General features: G+C 36.0%; 1 pseudogene across 1 annotated transcript in view; it reads right to left on the bottom strand.

Annotated features, from left to right (window-relative positions):
• The window catches only part of LOC306878052 (activating signal cointegrator 1 complex subunit 3-like), a 223,968-nt pseudogene that overhangs the window by 7,453 nt on the left and 192,781 nt on the right, over positions 1-23,734 (bottom strand). The window contains exons 28-35 of the transcript in view: positions 21,864-22,006; positions 14,546-14,682; positions 12,723-12,843; positions 12,510-12,642; positions 12,289-12,414; positions 7,539-7,641; positions 6,648-6,782; positions 2,176-2,370 (exon numbers count right to left, since the gene is read on the bottom strand). The product of the transcript in view is annotated as an activating signal cointegrator 1 complex subunit 3-like (transcript). The remainder of the gene's footprint in view (positions 1-2,175; positions 2,371-6,647; positions 6,783-7,538; positions 7,642-12,288; positions 12,415-12,509; positions 12,643-12,722; positions 12,844-14,545; positions 14,683-21,863; positions 22,007-23,734) is intronic.

Genomic DNA, 23,734 nt, shown 5'->3' with positions numbered 1-23,734 from the left:
TAATGATGTCTGTTTGCACCTGAGATATTTCTAACTTTAAAAGATGATATAATATGAGATATTTGAGAAATACAAAACTGGCAAAAACAGCAATTTGAATTCTGAATTAATAAATTATGTTCTTTTGAACAAAAAAAAAAAAAATACACTTAAAAAATAAACAAAAAAATGGTTTTAATTAAAAATGTTACGGTTGAAGACTGAAGAACACTTAAGACTGGAGTAATGATGCTGAAAATTCAGCTTTGCCATCATAGGAATAAATTACATTTCACAATATATATATATATATATATATATAAAATGTATTTGTAATTGTAATAGGGTCATTCCGTGTCCCCAGCTCAAATTTTTGATTTTGCTAATATTGCAGGTATTTCTATGAATGTTGTTTTGATAGAGAGAAACAAAATGCATTTCTAGTTTCAACATTACTTAGTGTACAATTTAACAATTTACTCCTGGAGCCATATTGAAATTCCAATATCTCTGGAATCGAACCATATAGGGCCTTAAAAATGGAGATGCATATAGGGAAGTTTGTTAAGACCCAATATATAAAAGGTCATTAATATATATGTAATACTTTTTAAGTTACAGGCATGCAAACTTTGGAGAAAAAACTTGAAAAGTGCTCTTTCTCCATTTTTGAATGGTCACCATTGGCACAAAATGCAACAAAGATCGCTAAAGTCAACATATTTTACTAACAGACCTACCAATCTCTGGGTAAAAATAATATCGTGATGCTGCCATCTTTCTGAAGTCATTTTTACCCCCCTGTAATTTGGCTCTGAATCTCAGGTGAAAATTGCCATTTTGACCCCCCTCTACAAAATAGTGGATTACTCAGTAAATATTCATCCATGACATATAATATTTGACTATACACATGTTTATCTTTATCAGAAAAAAAAACATTAGCAAAATAAAAAATTTGAGATGAGGAAATTTCTGAAATTTGGTTGATTAGACTCGGAATGACCCAATAATATTTCAGAATATTACTGTTTTACTGTATTTTTGACCAAATAAATGCCTTGGTGAGCATAAGACACAAAAACAAACTTTTGAACCGTGATAGTCTAAAATTCATGACAAGAGCAGAGAGAGCACAAATAAACATTTGAATGTAATCGTCCCGGCTGGGCATCATGGGAAGGGTTATTCTCTGACATCACTGAGGATGAGCTCAGCTGTGTGAGAGACTGACTGCTATGAACGCATGGGGTTGCCAGCAACACTGCCACAGCGGGAACCCAGAAAAGTAACCACATCATGTAGAAGCATAGCCAATCACTCCCAGACACACACACACACACACACGGAGCGGCCGTAGAGAATCACAGGCACTCGCTCTGCACCACACACATGAGCCATTGGCAGAGCCGGACCGCCAGCGTGGACAATCTGTCCAGTCTACGGCCGAAGAAAATCAAGAGTGCGGTCTCAGGCATAGCCAATTGCAAACAGATCCGAAGGTGTGCCATCAGGCATGAACAATCAACATCAGGCAGGCTTGGCCGGCTCAGGCTCTTTTATGACTGCCCTTGAGGCGAGTGTTTTATGACGTTCCAAACGACCTGATAGCAGAATATCCATAAATCATATCCACACTTCAGCTACTCTGTCCTCAGTGTGTTGCACTGTGAGTCTGTTTACACACGTCAGAATAACACAGGACGGCAGAGCACCATTAGAATGCTGTCTCAGAAGAGCAGATTGTTAGCTTTTGCAACACACACACACACACACACACACACTATCCACAGCAATAATAGAAAAAATAAAAAACTAAGGTTGTGAATACATCTTTAAAAAGGAATCTTATTTTGCTATTGTTTCCTGCTCCAACACTGTATATTAATATTAAATATTATTACATTTTAAAATAATGGTTTTCTGTTTGAATATATACTTTATTCCAGTGATGTCAAAGCTGAATGCTCAGCATCACTGTATAAACCAACAAACAAATAGGCAGCTGACAAAGTATGTGTTCACTGACATTTTCTTTTTAAATCAACATAAATATTTTAGGTTTTACGTTTAGATTTCATGTCAAACTAGAACTGCTTTCGAGAACCTGTTCCAAAATCAGTTTAAATTTGTAGATTTGAAAGAAACCGTAAAATACATAAACACACTCTCACACAGATGAAGATAAACACACACCTGGCAGATGCGGATGGTGTTGTCCAGCACGGTTTTGGTGTCGGTTCCGTAGTCGCTGCAGGGCAGCTGTGCCCGGCTGAAGTCTGTTTTGGTGTGCGCGCTGTCGTACGAGTGAGGGTTGACCTGCTGGGCCAGCTCGCTGTTCAGCTGGTCCTCGTTGTGGCGGACGGGGAGCTCGGCGTACACCTCTGCTTCCTGTAAACACACACAAAGCATCCGCTGAACACCAGTCACTCGCTTTTATGTCTAATGTCAAAGACAACCGCCAATCCACTTCTAGCATATTCTCTTAAAGACAGATTTAAACTGCTATGATATATAACAACTAGAATAAAGCCTGGTCATATTGTCCACAATCCAGCACTGCATGTTATTTAAAAAAAGGCAGCGGCTATTTGCACTAAGTGCAAATACCATATTTTTTTAGAGATAGATAGTATTTACACTAAGTGGAAATAGCTACAGATTCTATGTTAAAATAGCAAGATTTTGTGTTATTTATACTACTTATAGTGGCAAAATAGTGGAAATTATCTGCAGCTCAGTATTGTAGTACATTATAAAACAGTACGCAATAATAACGTATTTAGTGTAAATTATAGTTTTAATTCAAATTATTAAATGGATGCCACCTTATTGGGACAATAAAGCCCTCCCTACACCTACCTTAACTCTACCCGATACTTTATTTTAAACTTTTTGATTATTTCCTTAATTTTTATTGAAAATAAATGCCTTTCCGATGCGATACGAGATTTGAAAAGGGAGAAAAAAAGTTTGGCGAAAAGTGGGCTCGAACTCGGGTCGATCGCGTCAAAAAGCATGCGCCTTACCATCTACACCACTAAAACTAATACACAGCTAGCGTCTTTTTTTATTGTTGACTAACCCAATCACACGTTAGTGGGCGGAGTTAGTGTAAATAGCCTTTGCCAACAAGGCGGGCTATTTGCACTTGTTGTAAATAGACACTCCATTAAAAAAACTAAAACCTTTGTCTGTTATCAAGATGTAATATGTCTCTTCAATTACTTTTAATTTAGGATGATCTCAAAATTCATCTTTTTCAACCTCAAACAGCAATCATTTTTTACTAGCCAATCAACTGCCAGTAGATAAAATCCCACCCAACCTTTTTTTTCTCTCCTTTTTTTTATAATACTCTTTTACTCAAAAATATATTTCATTATGGACCCCCAAATCTCCAAACGGAGAGGATATTTCAATGAGAATCAGGAAGCAATGTTTCATATCCTTCTACCGCTAAACATAACTATTAAAACATGTGAGCTTAGATTTATCTCTCTATGAAGTCTGCCTTGTACAGAATATAAAGCAAGGAAAGTGATAAATGTAAACGGAGACCAAACAGTTCAGTTCAGTTTGACTCTTTACAACTGGGTGACATTTACAGAGAAAGAAACATTACAGTCCTTTGAGCTAAGAAGTCTGTTTGCACTTTCTGTGACTTTCCAGGCTGCCCTACAAAGCTTGGCTTTAAAAAAATCAATTAAAAAGAGGGGATAACCTTAGAGAAAATCTGAAAGGATTGTTGAATGTCAACTAAATCACATTAACTGTAAGTTATTTATATGATAAGAGGACTTTCTTTTGGAAATTGGTCTAATGTCCCATCATGTACACTGCTATACATCAATAAATAAGAACTACAACATTTTATAACACACATTACAACTTTAAACTGTAAAGATAGTTTAAAATTAGATTAAAACTCTTATTTTAATGTTTTTATTTTCTAACAGATATAAATATTGATTGATTTATTCTTATTGATTTTCATACATTTTGAAAAAAAAACCAAAAAAAAAAACCAAAGAGTGGAATGATTGCGCCTGATGGGGAAGTCGTGGCCTAATGGTTAGAGAGTCGGACTCGTAATCGAAAGGTTGCGGGTTCGAGTCCCCGGCCGGCAGGGATTGTAGGTGGGGGGAGTGAATGTCCAGCGCTCTCCACCCTCAATACCACGACTGAGGTGCCCTTGAGCAAGGCACCGAACCCCCAACTGCTCCCCGGGCGCCGCAGCATGGCTGCCCACTGCTCCGGGTGTGTGTTCACGGTGTGTGTGTGTGTGTGTGTGCATTTGTTCACTACTCACTGCTGTGTGTGTGCACTTGGATGGGTTAAACGCAGAGCACCAATTTCGAGTATGGGTCACCATACTTGACAATACGTCACGACTTGATGAATGGAGTCAACACTAGAATTTTGTCCAAAATAGTAAAAGTGTAAAATAATTAAAAATTGTAATAATTTAATATCATTTTGTATTCCTGCTATGCTGTTGAAAGGGTCACTTCTTGATTCAAATCAAATCAATTCAACTCAATTAGTTTTTCACAAAATATCAAAACATATCGTCTCAACGCAGCTTTCCAAAAATGAATGTTTTTGCATTTCACCTAAGAGTAAGTTTACAGATGATTTATTCCGTAATTGTTCAATTGCAAGGTCATTTATTTTATGCATTTTATCTAAAGCATGTGTTGTTAGCGCTATAGACACAGACAGCTATTGGACTACAATGAACTGAATATCAGTTTAACAGTTTATAGCTTTGTTGTATGATTTTAATTGCTGGATACAACTGAGAAGGTCAAAACCATTGTGTTGGGATGGGGGGAGCTCTTGTAGCTGTGAGGGGCGGCCTTGACTTGGTGTCTCATTATGAACCCTTCCACGGTAATTAGAGGACAATAAGGGTGAATGAGGGGCTGATGGGGGAGGCGTCATGCAGAGGGGTCATTTGTTGCTATTGAATGACTGGTTAGAGTGAAAATGGGGGTCCTGCCCACCTCATGTCATGCTTTTGTTAAGCAACCAGTGTGAGCGTTAGACAGCAAGATGTAATGACTGAGTGGTAAGTGGATAATCAAGCGGGAAACATATAACTGTGAGGATCAGTGATTTATCCCTGCTGCCTCAGGCGTCATTACCACATTAACATGTGCTCTTTTCCTATTACTGACACACAAACACGCCGGCATTAAAATTCACAGGCATGACTCAAAACCTTCTCTCATCTCTCAAACCTTTTGTATTTTGACCAGTTCAGCAGACGAATCGTTTGTGGCGATGTCTTTAACATTAGGAAATCTGAGATGGCCTGGAGTAGTTTGTTTGCCCAGGTCACACTGCGGTCACAGTCTCTGGTGTCTTCTTTTCTTTTTCATTCTTTCAGAAAGGTTATGGATAAATCTCAGGACTGATTGTCTGTAAAATGCTTTATTGCTGCTTCTACAATTATAACAAACGAGCAACTAATCCTACGCTAAATTAACCTTTAATAGGACTTATTGTTATCTGTATTTATAAGATGATATCTTCAAGAAATAGTACATGGAATCACTCATTAAAAACCTGTAGCATCCACGTTATAAAAGGAACATGTTCTACTATGTTGGATTGGAAGCCACAATTAACAGAAATGCGATATTAAACAAAACCAAAATTTAAAATTATTATTTCATAATACTTAAACATCTTATAACTAATCGAATACATGATTTAATCATGATGAATAATGCCCAAACATCAACATATTTTGGGTCAAAGTTATTTAAAATGATGACACAGGCCACTTTTTTATTTTTATTTTTTTTTCAATTGATTTGAAAATAAATAATGAAGCTTAAACTTTGGATAAAAATGCTGCACATTCAACATACAAAAATGATATAAAATGCTTAATTTATTTAATTGATTTCAACCCTGTTATCAATATTGGGCGACATGTCTAAAATTATAAATTGAATGTAATATTTTCAATCAGCAACCATTAAATAAACATCTAAATGATTATTTTAAAAATCAAAAACACAACAAAACCAAAACAACAGGAGACAGAATGGCTAACAGGATTTCAGATCTCATCTAATTTGGTAATTAAAGTAAGATTTGTGCCTTAACAGGTTCAAATAAAAGTAATGAGATACCTATTTGTACCAGATTCATGGGAATTTAACAATTTAAGCACATCCCCATTTATTTTATATATTCGAGTTGCTCTGTCTCTGATCTCACATGCTCTATGAGGACTGTTTAAGAACATGTTTTAACAATATTCTTTGAGAGTTTCCATCAGGTCTGCAGCGCCTCTAGTATGAGACAGATGTCATGTCACGAAGACGTCAGTGAAGTGTAAAAAGCCTTTATGTCTCAATTATGACCGCGATCAGTGAGAGCGGGGCCAAGAGGGGCAGAACTCTAATGAGGCGAACGTAAAGAGCTGCTAATTTTCACACCAACCCTTAGGGGTGCAATTATGTGTGTGTGTGTGTGTGAGTGCTTAGCTGTATCCAAACTGGACTCATGGCATAATCATTAACTGTGTCAGGATGTTGGCCAGTGAAGGTGGTGATGCATTGGTGTTTAAAGTGCAGCGTCCCTGGACGCATCAGTGACCAGAAGATGAGAGGAAAGAGTGGATCCTTTCAAAATGAATGTTTGCTCACCGACAGGATGGCCAGCAGCTCTTGGATGGGCAGCTCTGGCTTCAGACGTCTTTGAAAAATGTGGATGGTCTGGTGTTTCAGGTAATAGTAGGATCCGATGCGGCCGTACATCAGCGGCTCGATGGTCTGCTCGTCCTGAACAAAACAAGACGATCACTGATTAACACGCCAGAGATCAAAATACAGCCGTACAGCGGGCAGGTCAAAGATGAAATTCCTTGTCGGTCCTCCAGAAAAAAGAGAGTTTATTTACACAACTTCAGAAACAACTACTAGATAGCTTCATTCCTAGTGCTCTGCATCACTGTCGACAGAGGCAGCATTTGACATGAAATAAAACACTCTACACAGGCAGCAACTCTCTCAACGCTCACTGATAATATTGCGGTAGTAATATCTGAAAAGTACGGTGGCCGAGAGAGCTCAACGCGCTGCAACTTCAGAAAACACATGCAAATAGAAAAAGCACCAGCAAATCAAGAAAACATCTTCATCAGTTTGACAGCAGGTGCTGCAAATGCTCACAACACAAACAAAGAAAGAATTGTATTTGCAGTTCGTTTCTTTATTTGATTGTGTTGTGAGCATTTGCAGCGCGTGTGTTGTCAAATTGACAGATTTCTTAATTTGCAGGTGTTTTTTCTATTTGCAGTTTGTTTCTTTATTTGGTTGTGTTGTTTGTAGCGCGTGTGTTGTCAAATTGGCGAAGTTATTGTCTTAATTTGCAGGTGTTTTTTTTTATTTGCAGCACGTTGAGCTCTCTCGGTCACCGTAGGAAAGAGCAGCAGTGAACAGATTATTTTTAATAACTGAAATAACTGAATTAAAAAAAATAAAAATACACATCTAAAACCAGGCAGCACATACACATGTAAATGCTAAAATGACTACCTCCTTACAGTAGGCACATTCCAGATCCCTCAGACTCCTCTCCACCAGATTTGAAAGGTATTTGTTAATGGTTTCATGGCTGATGTCATCCAAATTATAGTAACTGAGAGCAAAGAGAGAGCAGTTAAAAGCAGAAGAAAAACACACACACTCAAACAGCGTTATTTAGTAAAGTACCCTGGGTAAGATATTAATATATATCTTGAACATAACTGTATTTTGTTTTGTGGCACTTGCAGATATTTTTTGTTTTAAATAAAGTACCAAAAAATAAGTAAATAAAAAGATCCAATACAAAGCTAAAGCTAAAGTTGGACCCACAAGAATTGAGGAACCTGAAACCTGCAAGGAGAATCCTTCCTTCCTTGCTTTAAATATTGGCCTGGTCACATCTTTAAATACATTGCAGAATCAATATAAGCAAATAATGCACTTTATACTGTCAGTGCTATGTGCACAGATGCACAAAACACAAGCCTCCTCCGACAGCACAGGTGGGTGTATATATATATATAACACAACACCTCCAGAAAAGCATTGCTGCGCTGCAAAATCATTCCCAGATTTGCTGGAGAGCAAAAATCACTTCCATGCTCAGCAAAGCTCTAAGAGCAACCACATGAGATCCACACACAACTATGCACTTCATTAACTCTGAGTGACGGCAAACATTTCTCCTGCTGTATGAGCAAGCAAAAAATAAGACAGTTCATTCTGGTTGTTACTCTGTAGAAACTGCTCATTTTTTCTGCACTCAAGCACTGAAGTATTGTACATGATCTGTGTGTGTTAATAATTAGCAAAAACACATCATGGCGATGGTAAATAATCATCAGATGTCCATACATAAACACACACACACTGCTATTTTTTAATGCCTCGTGTCAGGAAGGATAATTTACAGAGCCGGTTTTGGCTGGTACACGCTGCACGATGTGAACATCTCTAACCAGTTAACAGGTGGAGAGAAGCGTCATGAAGGTAACCGCCTGTCAGGGGGCCTGATGTTTGTGTGTCAGTGTGAGAAGGACATGTCTTTGACTAAAACGCCACAACAAGCTAATCAAATGTGTTTTTTTTTTAAGACATATATGTGTAGAATGGATTCTTCAGAAGAATATGCAGAGTTGTAGGTGCTACACACCATAAATCCAATCGATTTTTGATAAATATGGCTTGTCATTAAAAAAACAACAACAAAAACAGACAGTATGCATATTGCTGATGAAATGAAAGTGAAAAGCAAGTATCGGTAAAACAGTCTTGTAAATTGAATTAATAATCAGACCACAACCTGACTGTTTTAAGCTTGTAGTTAAAGTGGTGAGGGTAAACATAAAAATATGTTTTTATGTCATAATTTACTCACCCTCAAGTAGTTCCAAACCTGTATGAATGTCTTTTTTCTGCTGAACACAAAGGAAGATATTCTGAAGGAAACAGAGCAGTTCTGGGGCACGTGTTTTATTTCCTACTGTGGAAGTCAACGGTGCCCCAAAACAGCCTACACACTTTCTTCAAAATATCTTCCTTTGTGTTCGACAGAACAAAGACATTCATACAGGTTTGGAACTACTTGAGGGTGAGTAAATGATGACAGCATTGTCATTTTTGGGTGAACTATACCTTTAAGATACTACTATGTAGCTTGTATGAGTAGATAAAGGACACAATGGGCAGAGAACTCAAAACACATTTCATAGTAAATTAAACTCTTTAATTTTACAAGATCTCTTCACAAGACCTCTTTAATTGTGAATGTCAGCACTGAATGATATTAAAGCATTACAAATACAGCATCATTGGACACAGCCAATCTTTCAGCCGTAGCAGCAGTGATGTGTTTCTTTCAGCCTGTTGTTGTGTGTGTCGTAGTGAACACCTATACGGCTGATTAAATCGCTGCCATTAGCGCTAACATCATTTAGCTCCTGTCTCAGGGAGTCTGATGTGAGGTCTTTATGAGAGCTCTGGGGCTGCTGTCTGCTGATGGAGCCGCTCAGCTCCAGCGAATCACGGCTGATGAGAGATGGCTGGTGTCAAGGTGACTGTGCCACAGAGCCACGGAGATTGATGGAGATGTGCCAAATGGAGCCAGTGTGCTCTGTTATTAACACACCACCTTACTGGAAACATGCTGTTGTGGTGTTTCTGACTTACATTAAGAAAAATAAAGAAAACTTCAAGGTTTGAATAACACTAAACAATTTAAATGGCTATAAAATTGCACCTTGTGATTTCACTGCAAAACGTGATGTTTGTCGTATTATTTGTCTTGTTTTCCAGTGCAAATATCTCAAGCATCTTATATCAAGGTAACAAGAGATAAGACGCTATCTGTGAAGCTGAACAAAATGAAGCGAGTTTATAATTAAATCAGGGACAAATATCTGCCAATAGGTTCAGAAAAATATAAGGTAACACTTTATTTTAAGCTGTCCTTGTTACACTATACTTACTATTATAACAACACTAAATTAAGCATAATTGCATGCAAGTAACCCTGAGCCAACCCCTAATCCTAAACCTAACCATATAGTAAGCACATGTAGTTAATTAAAATTACTCGGCACTTAAATGAATAATTACCCTGTAACAAGGACACCTTAAAATAAAGTGTAACCAAATATACTTCAAAGAGAAAACTGCTTTTCATACCACTTTGAGAGTTATTTGATCTCGTATTTTAGTAACTCAAACTAAAAACTCTCTTTATATATTTGTCCATATCTAAGTAATATATTCATATTTTGCAATGCACATAATGACATGACTATGAATTTAAGTCTTTCTTTCCTTGATTTAAGACCTTTTAAGATCTTAAATTGTGAAAAAGTGAAATTAAGACTTTTATAAGACCAGCAGAAATAAAGAATCACAAATACAACAACAACAAAAAAAAAAAGTCAAATTAACACAACAGACCAAACTAAACTCCGATGTGATGATGACATCACAACAATTAGCATATATCTGCCCACATTTACACAAACACCTGCTCAGTATTTAGCAATTAGGCCGGCAGTAACTGACATATAATTTACATAATCTTATACGGAAACAAAAACAGTTTGTTTAATTGTAAGGACAGAGAGAAGGGTGTAAAAATAGCTCAATTATGACTGTTGGCTAAGATTATAAGTGGACTTCAGGGGAAAAACAATCAAAGAAAACGTGTATAATCTGGCTCATATAAAGAGTTTGATTGCCTTAGTTAAAGAGTAGTTGAGGAATCGGCGTGTGTTTTTGGGTTGTGGGTGTTTGCAGACGGCACAGACAGGTCTTTATGTTTAATGTGGCCTGACAGGCGTGCAAATGTCAGTGGAATGTTCTGGAATCATCTTCTTCTATTCATCGCAGATGTCTGTGCTGCCCTATATGACCCTGCGAGGCTGGTGTGTGCGTGTGTGTGTGATCTCTCAGCCCTTGTTTTGTGATGGAGGTGTAAACTGTCGGGGCTGGACTTTGGCCACTGTGTCCAGCAATGACGTTGCCATGGAAACACAGTAAGTAATGAGCCCTGTGAAAGCGGTTGAAGATGTTTTTCTGTCTTTTGCTGCAGTCCAGTCACTGCGGTTTCACCCAACAGCTTGGATTTCCCACAAGGCCAATTAATAAAACAAGTCATAATTCTAATTTTCCTTGAATTCATGTTGTTTGTTTAAATTGTTGAGCCAGACTATTTTCTATTTGTTTATCCGAAGAGCAATATACTCCATCAAAACACATACCTTATGTGATAATGCTTTTCTTTAAAAACAAAAAGGAAAGGGAATATATTTATTATATTTTCTTTCTGTATATCTACATATTGGCCATCGTCCACCCAGGTGTGCATACTATAAACTAAATTTCTAATATTAAAAAACATATCAATTTGTTAACAGTGGTTAATACATCATTTCAACATTATTAATCTAAGAATTGTTTTTTTTTTTTTTTTTTGTCATTTTAACATTGTTAGCTGTTTTTATGGCAAAAGTAATAAAATGACACACAAACAACTTTATAAGATATTTTAATTAGATATTTGACAGAAATTCTAAAACTTTTTCTGTTGGGACCTTTTAAAATTATATATTTATTAACACCTTTTCTGTATAAAACCTTTAAACTAAGTTCATGTTAATTTATATATATATATATATATATATATATATATATATATATATATATATATATATATATATATAAAAAAACTATTATTCATGGTTTTATCAAATTAAAAATGCATAATCTACCAGAGTACTTGTAAGTGACAACAATGAAAAATAATTATCGTATATTATCTTTAATCTAGATAACTGTAGATAAAAAAAATATTAATAATCACTTTTTCACATTTTTTTTTGGATGTTACCTTGAGGTCTAACTGTTGAGACAGCATGGTTATGAAAGCATGCGGTGATTTATGACATTTATATACTTTTAAGAGTTTTGTTTTGTTTTTAACTGTAATGCAGTCTCTAAACATTTAAATTAATACTCAAACTTCTGATAACCGACCAAGCCGGCTTGATCATTGACTTACAGCAGTGAGCATAAAATATCTTCATGAACACCATGTGTGCCAAATGGGATGTGGCCTATCTCTAATCTCAGCATCACATCGGCCATCCTGCTTTCTAACGTATCAGTTGACCACTACTACGGATCCTAGCCATAGGACATCACTGACGAGACTCAAAACTAGGATCTTCACTCGGGGTAAGACAGTGAACGTGTTGTGAGCAATGCTAATGTGCAGTACCTCGGATTCATCACCAGCCTGCGGAAGAAGTACGTCCAGGCGATGTAATCCATGGCGTCTTGTTTCGAGGTGACTGTGCCTGCTGCGATTTCTGCATTCAAGAGATCGAACAGCACACTCAGAAGACTGCAGGTACACAGAAAAGACACCGCTTCTGTCAATATCACACAGTCATTTACAGTACTAACATGAAACAGGGAGATTTATTGCTTTATACACACCTAGACTCCACAGGGAACGGCTCGTACAAGAACTTCTTATAGAAGTCCTTCTTGATGTCGTGCACAAGGATAACAGCTTTGCCCTGATCATCGAACTGCGGTCGTCCTGCTCGACCCATCATCTGAAGAACATCTGGAATGGAAATGATAGAGATCAATGACATTGGACAGTCTGCGAAAACAAACACACACAAACATAAAAACAGATGTTACCTGCTATGGGGTAATCCACGTAGCGGCGAGTCTTTCCGTCATAGTATTCTGTGCCCTTCACGATCACCAGGTGAGCAGGGACGTTGACGCCCCACGCTAGTGTGCTAGTTGCAATGAACACCTTAGAAAGAAAGGAGTATGTAGGGTCATGTCAAAGTTATTTCACCCTATTTTGTATGTAGGGTTATAACTGTTTTATAGTCTTTCTAATGTTTGGAAACATTACTCAGAAAATGTTCCTACTACCAGAAAATGCCACTGAAATAGACATTGATTATGAAATAATTACTGTCAAATGTGTCACAAATGCGTTTCCTGTGACCACTTGTGATCATATTTTGAGGGAAAGTTCTCAGATTTCATGGCCACAAACTCACTATAGTTCCGGGTCAGTAAGACTCAATAGAAATGTATTGAGTTTTATTGAGACTTTTAAAGACCCTGCACAAATAAAATTAACATTGTATTCCCACACAGAACAAACTCGCGAAAAATGTATCATTTTGCTCACATTTTATTTTGAGATCCAATTCTCTCTATTAACAAACTATTAACTATGACTTCTGCCTCAATAAACTCCTAATTTGCTGATTATTAATAGTTAGTAAGATAAATTGTAAAGTTTAGGTATTGGTTAGGATTAGGGATAGAATATGGTCATGCAGAATATGAGTTTTATAAGTACTAATAAACAGCCAATATGATAATAATAGGCATGCTAATAAGCAACTAGTTAATAGTGAGAACTGGTCCTTATACTAAAGTTTTACCAACATGTTTTTTTTTTCGTTAATTAAACAGAAATACAATTATACTGTTATTAAATACACAAGATATGTTTTGCTTAAAATATACAACAGAATAGAAACTGGTTTATGTATTAATATATACATAGGTAATACTATTTTAAGGACTATTTCTGAAAATCGGATGACCAATGTTGTTTTTTGCTAATATATAATATATACAAAACAATAAACAGATTAATGTGCCAATACTAGTCAAATCTATTTGAATCAATGTGTTAAATAATCTTGTATTCTTTCCTTCTTGTGACATGTGACAGAAGTTTAATAATCACATCTGTTTTTCTGTCCCCAATTTTAAGATCTCTTAAAATAAGTATGTCTTTTGATAATTAAGACCATTTGATCTATTGCATTTAATTTGATCAAACTGAATTTAAAAACAAAAATTGAATGGGACCCTTTTTAGCACAATACAAAATACTTCTATTTATATTTCTTGAGCAGCAAATCAGCATATTAGAATTATGACTGGAGTAATGATGCTGAAATTTCACTTATTCTATCACAAATAAATAGCATTTTAAAATATATTCAATTAGAAAACTTATTTTAAACTGCAATAATATTTCACTGCTTTACTGTATTTTTCTCAAATAAATGTAGCCTTGCTGAGCATAAGAGACTTCTTTTTCTTGGAGTGCCTGTGTTAACTGAACTTCAGATGTGCTTCACATGCTAAATGGTTATGCACCGCTATCATATCGATGTGTGAAATATCACATTTGCATTATATCACCATAAACATTTATGTTTTTACAGCCTGGCCACAGAAGACATAAACCCACGAGAACAGCAAGCTGCATTAAGGAGAACGTTTCGTTTGGATTTGAATAAATCGATTCATCTCTCATCACTCAAAAATGGCAACGAAAGTTCTTCAGGAGTATATTTATGATTCTTTTAGAATCTCTCAGCTGACTGCTATTTACCCAAACCTAGTTCATATATTCAATTTATTCCAAAACGCTTTGGGAATCAGCATGGAAAAAAGGTTGATCTGTTGGTAATTCACACATCACCTAACAGCTTACAGTTGACAAAGAGCTCCTCCACGTCTTCCTGTCTCGCTCGTGAAGTCCTGCGTGATGCATCCCGATCCCAAACGCCAGGGTCAGCTTCAGATTTGACTCTCTTCCGATGATATCGTTCATCTAACAAAACACAAAGGCATTAGAAACCCTGGCAGGCAATAAAAAAAGAAAGAGATGGAAATGTTTGGACGGGCAACAGTGGAAACAAATGGAGGGAAGTGCTGTTAGATGTGAGCTGGACAGCTAACGGCAGCCGGCTGTCACTCAAACAGCAGGGTTTCAGGCCGTTACACGCTTCAGCGCAGTGAAACAGCGGGACGCCCCGTATATCACTGGAGCTGCAGCTATCAGCACATATACGCTGGTGAACCTCACTACTGCAGGCCTACAGCACAGGAACAGCTCATCTAAAAATCAAAACGCTCTCATTACTCACTTTCATGTTGCTTTTTCAGTTTTTTCCCCCCTTCAATGGAACACAAAGAGAGACATTCAGAAGAATCTTTACTATGCTCAAAAAAAAATTATATATATATATATATTTTTTTTAAGTTCTTAAAAATATCTATTTTGTGAAAAGATGCAAGTCGGTAAGAAATGTTCTTGAAAAACGTTGCTATTTATTAGGTCAAAAATAAAGTAGAAACAGCAATACTGTGAAATATTATTATTATTAAAACAGCGTTTTTCTATGTGAATAGATTTTAAACAGGAATGTATGCCTGTGATGCAGAACAGTCATAGAATAATGACTGAAATAATTCGAACATGCTGATTTGGTGCTTAAGAATGTTGAAATGTTTAATACTTGTGTAAAAACCATGATTTTCTTAAAAGTCTTTAATGAATATAGAAAGCACAACTTTTATTTTAGAATATTAATGACAAAAATGACAGGCTTTCCTGTCACTTGTGATGAACTTAATGCATCATTGCTAAATAAAAGTCTAAAATTCATAAATTTATTAATAAATAAATGACCTCAAACTTTTGACAGTAGCATGTTTGTAAAAAGTAAAGAAAAATAATAATGAAAGCAAATAGCCTAAATTATGACAGAATCATAGTTGGGTGAACTCTTTTAAACCAGACTTGAGTATATATATATATATATATATATATATATATATATATATATATATATATATATTTTTTTTTTTTTGTCCTACACAGATATAAACGTATTAAAAGGCAGCCTTCCCTGTTCTCTGCATGTTACATGTGTAATGTCTTTTATTGGGTCTTTAACGGGGTAGGCTCATAAAAGACATGCTTTATGGGGCTGCATGCCTTTACACACAGTCTGTGTAATAGAAAAATAGACCACTAACATCAGTATCTGCCTCATAAACGCCAAATCTGTGTTTTATACAAATTGCATTTTTTGTGTGAACTATCCCTTTGAGAATCATACTGAGAGAGTTGTCATATATTGTTACATACCAAATCCATTATAGAATCAATTCTACATAAACAGATTATTTAATTCTGACGTATTGGGAATTGAAAGTCAATTCCAAAGATTGAAACTGATTCCAGTCCAGGGACACTCTCTTCTAAAGAGACTAATTAAATCGGAAAAGCTCTGAGAGACATTTTTAAAAGTTTAACTTCAGCACAGTGGAATGCAAAAACAGGTTCTGTGTAAACCAGCCGACATCTTAGTAAGCCAGGTCACTCCATGAAGTCTAGTGTTCTGGCAAATTGCATTACTTTGACTGCTTATTATTATATTTGACACTACCAATTTGTGACCCTGGACCACAAAAGCAGTCTTAAGTCACTGTAGCAATAGCCAAAATTATTGATTTTTTTTTTTTATGCCAAACATTATTAGGACATTAAGTAAAGATCATGTTCCATGAAAATATTTTGTAAATTTCTTACTGTAAATATACCAAAACTTAATTTTTGATTAGTAATATGCATTGCTAAGAACTTCATTTGGACAACTTTAAAGGCGATTTTCTCAATATTTTGATTTTTTTTTTGCACCTTCATATTCCAGATTTTCAGGCAAATATTGTCAGATCCTAACAAACCATACACCAATTGAAAGATTATTTATTCAGCTTTCATTTGATGTATAAATCTCAATTTTGAAAAATTGATCCTTACGACTGGTTTTGTGGTCCAGGGTCACATTTAATTAAAATGTGTTAAATTTTTTAGTCCTTGTTAAGACATGAAATTATGTCTCGATATACATGTCTTTATGTTTTTTTTCTTTCTTCTCAGTTCCAGTATTTGTAGAGACACACAATGATTGGTTTTGGAATAAGAATTGAAAACATACATCCAATTGAACAGCACTATATATATATATACACAGTTGAAGTCAAAACTTTACATACACCTTTCAGAATCTGCAAAATATTAATTATTTTACCAAAATAAGAGGGATCATACAAAATGCATGTTATTTTTTATTTGAAAACGTTTGAGCAGAATGCTTCGTATGATGATTCACATTGTGAAATGCACCTTTTCAGATTTCTCTGTGGGGGGAACAGACTGCTATATTTATATTTATGATCAATAATTTGTAGTCCTAATGGAACCAATCTTAGGTCAAAATCTAGACTGCAGTTTGCTAATTGGTGACCTCTGCACTACACATTAAAAGGCAGTTTGCTGACATGAATGTGTGTATGTGTTCAAGCAAACACATTAATAATGTATTTCCGGTCTCTGTACCGTTTGAATGTGTGTGTATCATGCGTATACTATTAAAGAAATGATCACCTCCGTAAGGCTGCAATTTTTATGTGATTACTTTGTGATTGGGATGAGGAAACTCTTCTGACTGGCTCTCTAATCGAGTGCTTTGAAAATATTAGCACACATCTGTGATGGTGAGCATAAAAATGCTGTTTGTTCACATCTTGAAATGATCTGAAGGCATGCAGTGGAACGGAAAAGGGAATTGAATGAGAGACGACACAGGCTTTTGCACCAGAATCTGAGCTAAGCTGCATACTGTAATCACTGATGAAGAGATACTGAGCTTCTTCAGATTGTGGAATTGGGGAAGAGAGAGAAAGTAACAACAGTAGCAACGCAAAAGAACTGAGGCAGTGAAAGAGTAAGTCCTATTCTCACGCTGAGTGATGTGAGACTGTTACAAACCGCAAACAAGATCTTTTACACCAAAACTATTCACAACTTCGTTTATCAGAAATGTCTGCATGCCTAAAAAAATGAAAGGCATTCAATACAGTTTTCTCAGAACAATCATTTTTCAATTACATTTTTCAAACTGTGGCAGTAATTTAATGCTTCACAACCACAGTGAGTTAATATAATTTTAGACTTTAGGTAGCACTTTACAATAAGGTTGTAATGTACATGTTATTAACATTCGCTGTACAAATTTTTTTGTTGTTTTTTACATTCAAACATTAGCTAAAGTATTAAGAACAAACATTAATTAATAATAATATATTTATCATTTTAAATGAACCTAGATTAATGAATCACAATATCAATCACGTAAATTAATGATAACATTAAAAAACAAAAAAAACACTGAACCCTTGAATAGAAAAACGTAACATTATTTTGATCATTTCTTTAAAGCTGATGACCATGTTATCCAGCAAGATTTGATAATATTACAAAGATAATTTAGTACTTCAGTGTACTCCAAATCTTCAGAAAACACACAATCCTAGCAAAAATATTACAGGTTGTAATTAGACAGTGTTTGGCGCAAATTTAAATAATAATAACAACCTTGCAGTGAAAATGCAAAAAGATTTGAAAAAGCTCTCGTGTTAATTGCGATGCGGAACGAGTTGGCTTCTCACATGTGAGTTGTTCAGTCGCTATGCTCTAAACTGGATCTTCTTACAGGGGAGATGAGAGAACAAAAGAAAGTTGTTGCAGATCACGATAGACGCGTTGCCGCGCTCGAGCAACAGGTTGTGGACTTACAGGATCACAATAGGCCCTATGGGCTTTTTAAAAACATCGCTACCGATGTAGCTCCCGTCTCTGGCAGGCAAAGAGATTGAAGTGAAGCGAGCGCATCGTGTGTACACAAGGCTCTCCTCAGATCGCGCTAAACCACAGGTTTTTATCTTTAAACTGCTACGGTACATGGACAGGGAGCTCAATCTGCGGGCCGCCAGACTTCATGCCACGGTGAAAACTTCCAATGGAGCAACGCTGTCTTTCTTTCCAGATTTTTCTCCAATCACCGCAAAAAGAAGAAGTGCATTTGCGCCAATTAGGAAGGAGATGAGAGACGCTGGCATCCAGAATTTTCTTCTCTATCCTGCAACGCCGAAGGTCATTCTCAATCAAGGTGAACCTAAAATGCTACACTCCCCAGAAGCAGCAAGAGATTTTCACAGATCCCATCCATCCACCAACTCTCAGTGAACTCCAGCTGGACATTTGCTGTCTAATCGGAGAAGAGATGCTCTAAATGGTTGGGTGACTGATATTTCACTGTTCACTTTAATGTTCTTAATTCATAGTTACTAGAAGCTTTCATTGTGCATACAGTATCGCTTACTGATTATGATGTTATTTTATTTATGTTTCTAGTTGTATTCCTTCTCTCTCCCTTTTTTAATTTATATATATATTTTTTAAAAATAGAAATACTACCTAGTCAATATGTGACTATGGGGCCAATGTTGGTGCTTCAGTAATGTGCAGGTTTTTGTTGACGCCACGGACCATATTAAGAGGTGCTGGCCGATCAAGGTTTGTTCTTGGTTTGATCTGCCATAGTTCATGGGAATGTGTTTGTTTTTTTGAATGGTAACGGGGAGGGTGGGGGGTGGTTTAATGCTAGACTCAACTGGTTTTATGTTCAAACTTGTATTTTGTCTTATTATGCAGTAATTCTGTTTGATACCTATGACTGACCTTAATATTCTGAGTTTTAATATTAATGAGCTAAATGGCCCTCACCAGGTTTTCTGGATCTTTTGCGATGAAGAAAGATTGATATAGTGTTTGAAAGAGGAGGATATACACAGGTGTAATAATAAGTTTTATGAAGTGGTATCTCACTCATCTTCGGATACTAAAACCAAGGGTGTCCTAATATTGGTGCGGAGGACTTTAAATATTACTATTTTAGAGAAGGGTTGTGATACAAATGGTAGAATAACACATATAAAAACAATAGTGGAGAATAGGAATATTGTATTTCTTTCAGTTTATGCCCTTGTACTCCTTAGTTTACTTTTTCTCGGTTTTGAAATTGTCTCTTGAAGTTTTCAGATTATGAAATTGTATTGGGTGCAGATATGAATTCTGTAATGTCGATATGCAGATATGAATATGTAATGCATATCCTAGATAGATCTGGACCAAAGGAATCACACTCTCAAGGTTTTTTTTCTTCTGAATATGAATCTGTCATATTCTCCTAAGTGTAATCTCTGTTCGCAAAGATCTTCAGGCACGTTTTCGCATAGTTTTATTTGGGGGGGAGTGCCCTTCTCTCTCATTTAGCTCTCACAGGACCTGTTATATTTGTTGGGTACTGAGATATGTTTGACTCCGTGCCATTTTTTCATGAATGACTTTTGGGACTTCACCTTGTCCGTCCAACAAAGATGTTTACTTTTAGCTGCTCTCACAGCAGCAAAAATGGCTAGTCAACCGTTGGAGTCCTCCTCACACAATGGCCAGACGAACCTGGACTGTGTGCTTGTTGGACATTGTCTCGGTCGAACTCTCAATTTCTTGTGTGCATGGATCTAGTGTGGAAACTGTAAGTTTGTGTCATTCAGCGTTTGATGTTGTGTCATCTTTTCTGGAATCCATGTGAAAATTATTTTATAGTGGGTTGGGGTGGTTCTGAATTTGCACAGTTGTTTTTTGTTTGTTACTGCTGTTTTAGGAAGAAAATTCACTAAAAAGTTAACAAAAAAAAAAAAGTAATCTGTTATGTTACTTTTTTGCATTACTTTTTTTCTCTCCTCATCTAGCTGTGACTCTTTCCGACTCATTCAGACCATTAGAGCAGTGTTTTTATTCATACCTGCAAACTCACAAGTGGTCAAAAAAGGTGACAGTTCGGAATATGACCCTTGTAGGAGGGTCTGGGGGCACCAGAAATAGTTTTTTTTTGAGAATTTAACATGTGAATGAAGCATTCTAGTGCACTCTGACAACTAAATAAAGGGAAGAGACAACATAAGTAAATAAAGCACATTTATTCCACAAACAGTGCAACTCTCTTGTCATCGGTGTTCATACTTCTCTTTGTGAGTAGTGGAGTCATTTATTTTTCCTAATTTTAACGTTCACATTAGTGTGCGCATACTATCAACAAACTCCATTTTTTCACTGCAGAGAAAACTGCATCTGAAGTGACATAAGATGTATTTACAGACTGTTTGATGAAGCTGAGGTGCCATAAATGCATTTACACAACATTTCAAATGCATAAATCATTTTTATAAGATTAACGTTTTAAATATTTTTGAACATTCAAGTTAAAAAAGTTTTGAAAAATGCATTACCTATAAATATGAAACCAAACCACCAGTAGATGATGGAAAACGACACTTTTAATGAGCGAAGTCATTAGTCATTCATTCAAACGAGGCAAGTGACTACTGTCTTTATGAATGGGTTACTGATTCATTGACTCACTTGATTCATTCAAAAACAAGGATTCATTCAGTATCGAAACTCCGCTGTGTTGCTTGAAGACACAAAACAGTTCTGCTGAGGCTTTCATTGAAACGTCCTCAGCGAACTTGAGCAAAAAAAAGTCAACTTTGTATTACAAATTGCGAACTTTGTATGTCTGTTTCACTCAAAATGAAGAACTTCCTTGCTGACGACATGTTTACATGTGGATGTGAGCGTAAGTGTGCCGTCAAAACAGACCGGCTCGGAGGATCAGCTCTTGAGATGGGGTGTACTCGATTTGAAGCAGGGGCACGCAGGTCGGCGTTTGACATCAAAGTACTGTGAGAGTGATTCGAAAGCATGCAGAGCCATCTACTCTCTCTGGTGCTTTGATGTCATACAATGATCGGTCTGCGCACTGCTGCTTCAAGTCGAACAAAGAAAGAGACTTTGCTCAAACACACTCCTGTCTATGAGCTTGCAATAAGCAAAAGCGACTAGTTTGCATGTATGCTTATTCTATATTTTGCAAGTGTACAACAAAAGCCAAGCAAAACTAGAATGACAACACCCATTTTGCTACAATACACAAACAACACCTGTGCACCCTGTGCAAGAGTAATATATTTAATCATTAGTTGAAAAAGTAACATGGTGACGCATGAACACTGTTGAGGATGACTTATCTCACTGACCTCTCTCTCGTCCTGGTGGAGCCACTGTTTGGGGTCGTCTTCTGTAGCCAGAAATGCAATGAGGTCCAGAGCCGTGAGCCGTGTCTGCCGGCACGATGACACAAATATGAGGACCGGTTTGGCAGGAGAATGAGTGCGGATGGCTGCAGGACAGAATGTAAGACTGAGATCTAAATACAAATAGGAATTTAGCAAACTCAAAATGCATAAAAGATCTAAATAAAACAACAACACTAAAAAAGTCAATATAGGACAAAAAGTACGATTTTCACTAAGAATAATTTGTAATTCGTCTGGAGTTGCTTTAAGGCAAGTCAGTTCACCTGGAGGCCATATCAAGGTTATATCCCTGGGGCATCTATAACTTATGAATACAATTTCAACTCCCATCTACTGTACTTGAATGGGAAGGACCAAAATCTCCAAAACTGTTTGCCAAGATTGTGTTCCAATAGCATATTTCAAATCAGCAATAAATTGTGACAATGATGGCAAATGAACAATAAACAAATCAAGAAAAAAAGACAATTTTAATGGTGTTCCCACTAAAGCTTATGAGTATGGATCCTTTTAACAATTATGAGGTTTTTAGAAACAGAAACTATCATAGTTGGGTAAACTTCTATACTGATAGAAACTAGAGCAAACAAGATTTTATGTTTTCATTTGATCCAATAGCAAAAGATAAAATGCATTATAGTGCACTATAACGACTTTCAAAAAGAGGAGAAATATAAAATTTGGTGCAACTCCTTCAGCCATTGCATTGCTGTATTATAAAAACTCACACAGCACACTGTAAAAATGATCGTGATTTTAACGGTAAAAAACAGTGAAAATGCTACAGTAAAAACCTGTTAAATGGTTAACGGTAAGTTCCTGTAAAATTTACAGGGAAAAACAATAAACTGACGTTCCCAGAATTCCCTGTGTTTGCATTTTTTTTTTTAAATAACTATGTTTCTTCTTAGTTTTTTCTTATCAGTTATGTTCATTAGGGTTGTATGTTACATCTAATGTTGTTAAATTTCAGTTTAATGAGTCTCACCATGATGGTGTTTAGTGCTTGTGTGAATGACACTCTGCACCTTCTATATATGTTATTATTTAAAAGCTGCTTGTGATGGACATTTGGTGGTTATCAGTGTATTTCAAAAGTACAAAACAGATCTCAGGACTTCGTAGGTAGGTATATTAACATTATATCAGTTAATGAAATTACGGTATTTAGCTGTAAATTTAAGTTAAAACTGTAAAACCTAAAATTTTGTTACCGTTGCAACAGTTGCCAGTTTTTTACTGTACATTTTACGGATTTTTTTGTTTTTCTACAGTGCAGCGTTAACTGGTTTTCTGAAATTTATTGTAAAGACTATATAACACCATGTTTAGTCTTACATGTGTAAATTAAATGTTTCAAAAATGAAAATATAAAGGACTGTTTAAATGTTTAATGGTATTTTTTGATGTCAGTACTATGGTAAAATGTGGAAATGCATCATCACAGTCGGCAAAACTTTAACTTTAAAGGGTAGTTCACCCCCAAATTTAAATTTTGTTACAATTTACTCAACCTCAAGTCAATCGTACTCAACCTGTATGAATTTATTTCTTCTGTTGAACACACACGCAAAAAAGATATTTTGAAGAATGTGCAACAGTTGTTGGCTCCATTGACTTATAGCTTTTATTTTCGACACTATGGAAGTCAATGGTGACAAACAACTGTTACCCACATTCTTCAAAATGTCTTCTATCCCTTTAAGGCAGGACTTCCACCACTATCCACCAAACTGAGCATCACAATTTCTTCCATTTTATTCATGCTTGTGAATATTCAAATATATTGTAGCTATATTGTAGTGTATATT

This window comes from Barbus barbus, assembly GCF_936440315.1.
Source record: "Barbus barbus genome assembly, chromosome: 12".
NCBI classification, from domain to species: Eukaryota; Metazoa; Chordata; class Actinopteri; order Cypriniformes; family Cyprinidae; genus Barbus; species Barbus barbus.
This window is presented reverse-complemented; position numbering and strand designations above follow the sequence as displayed.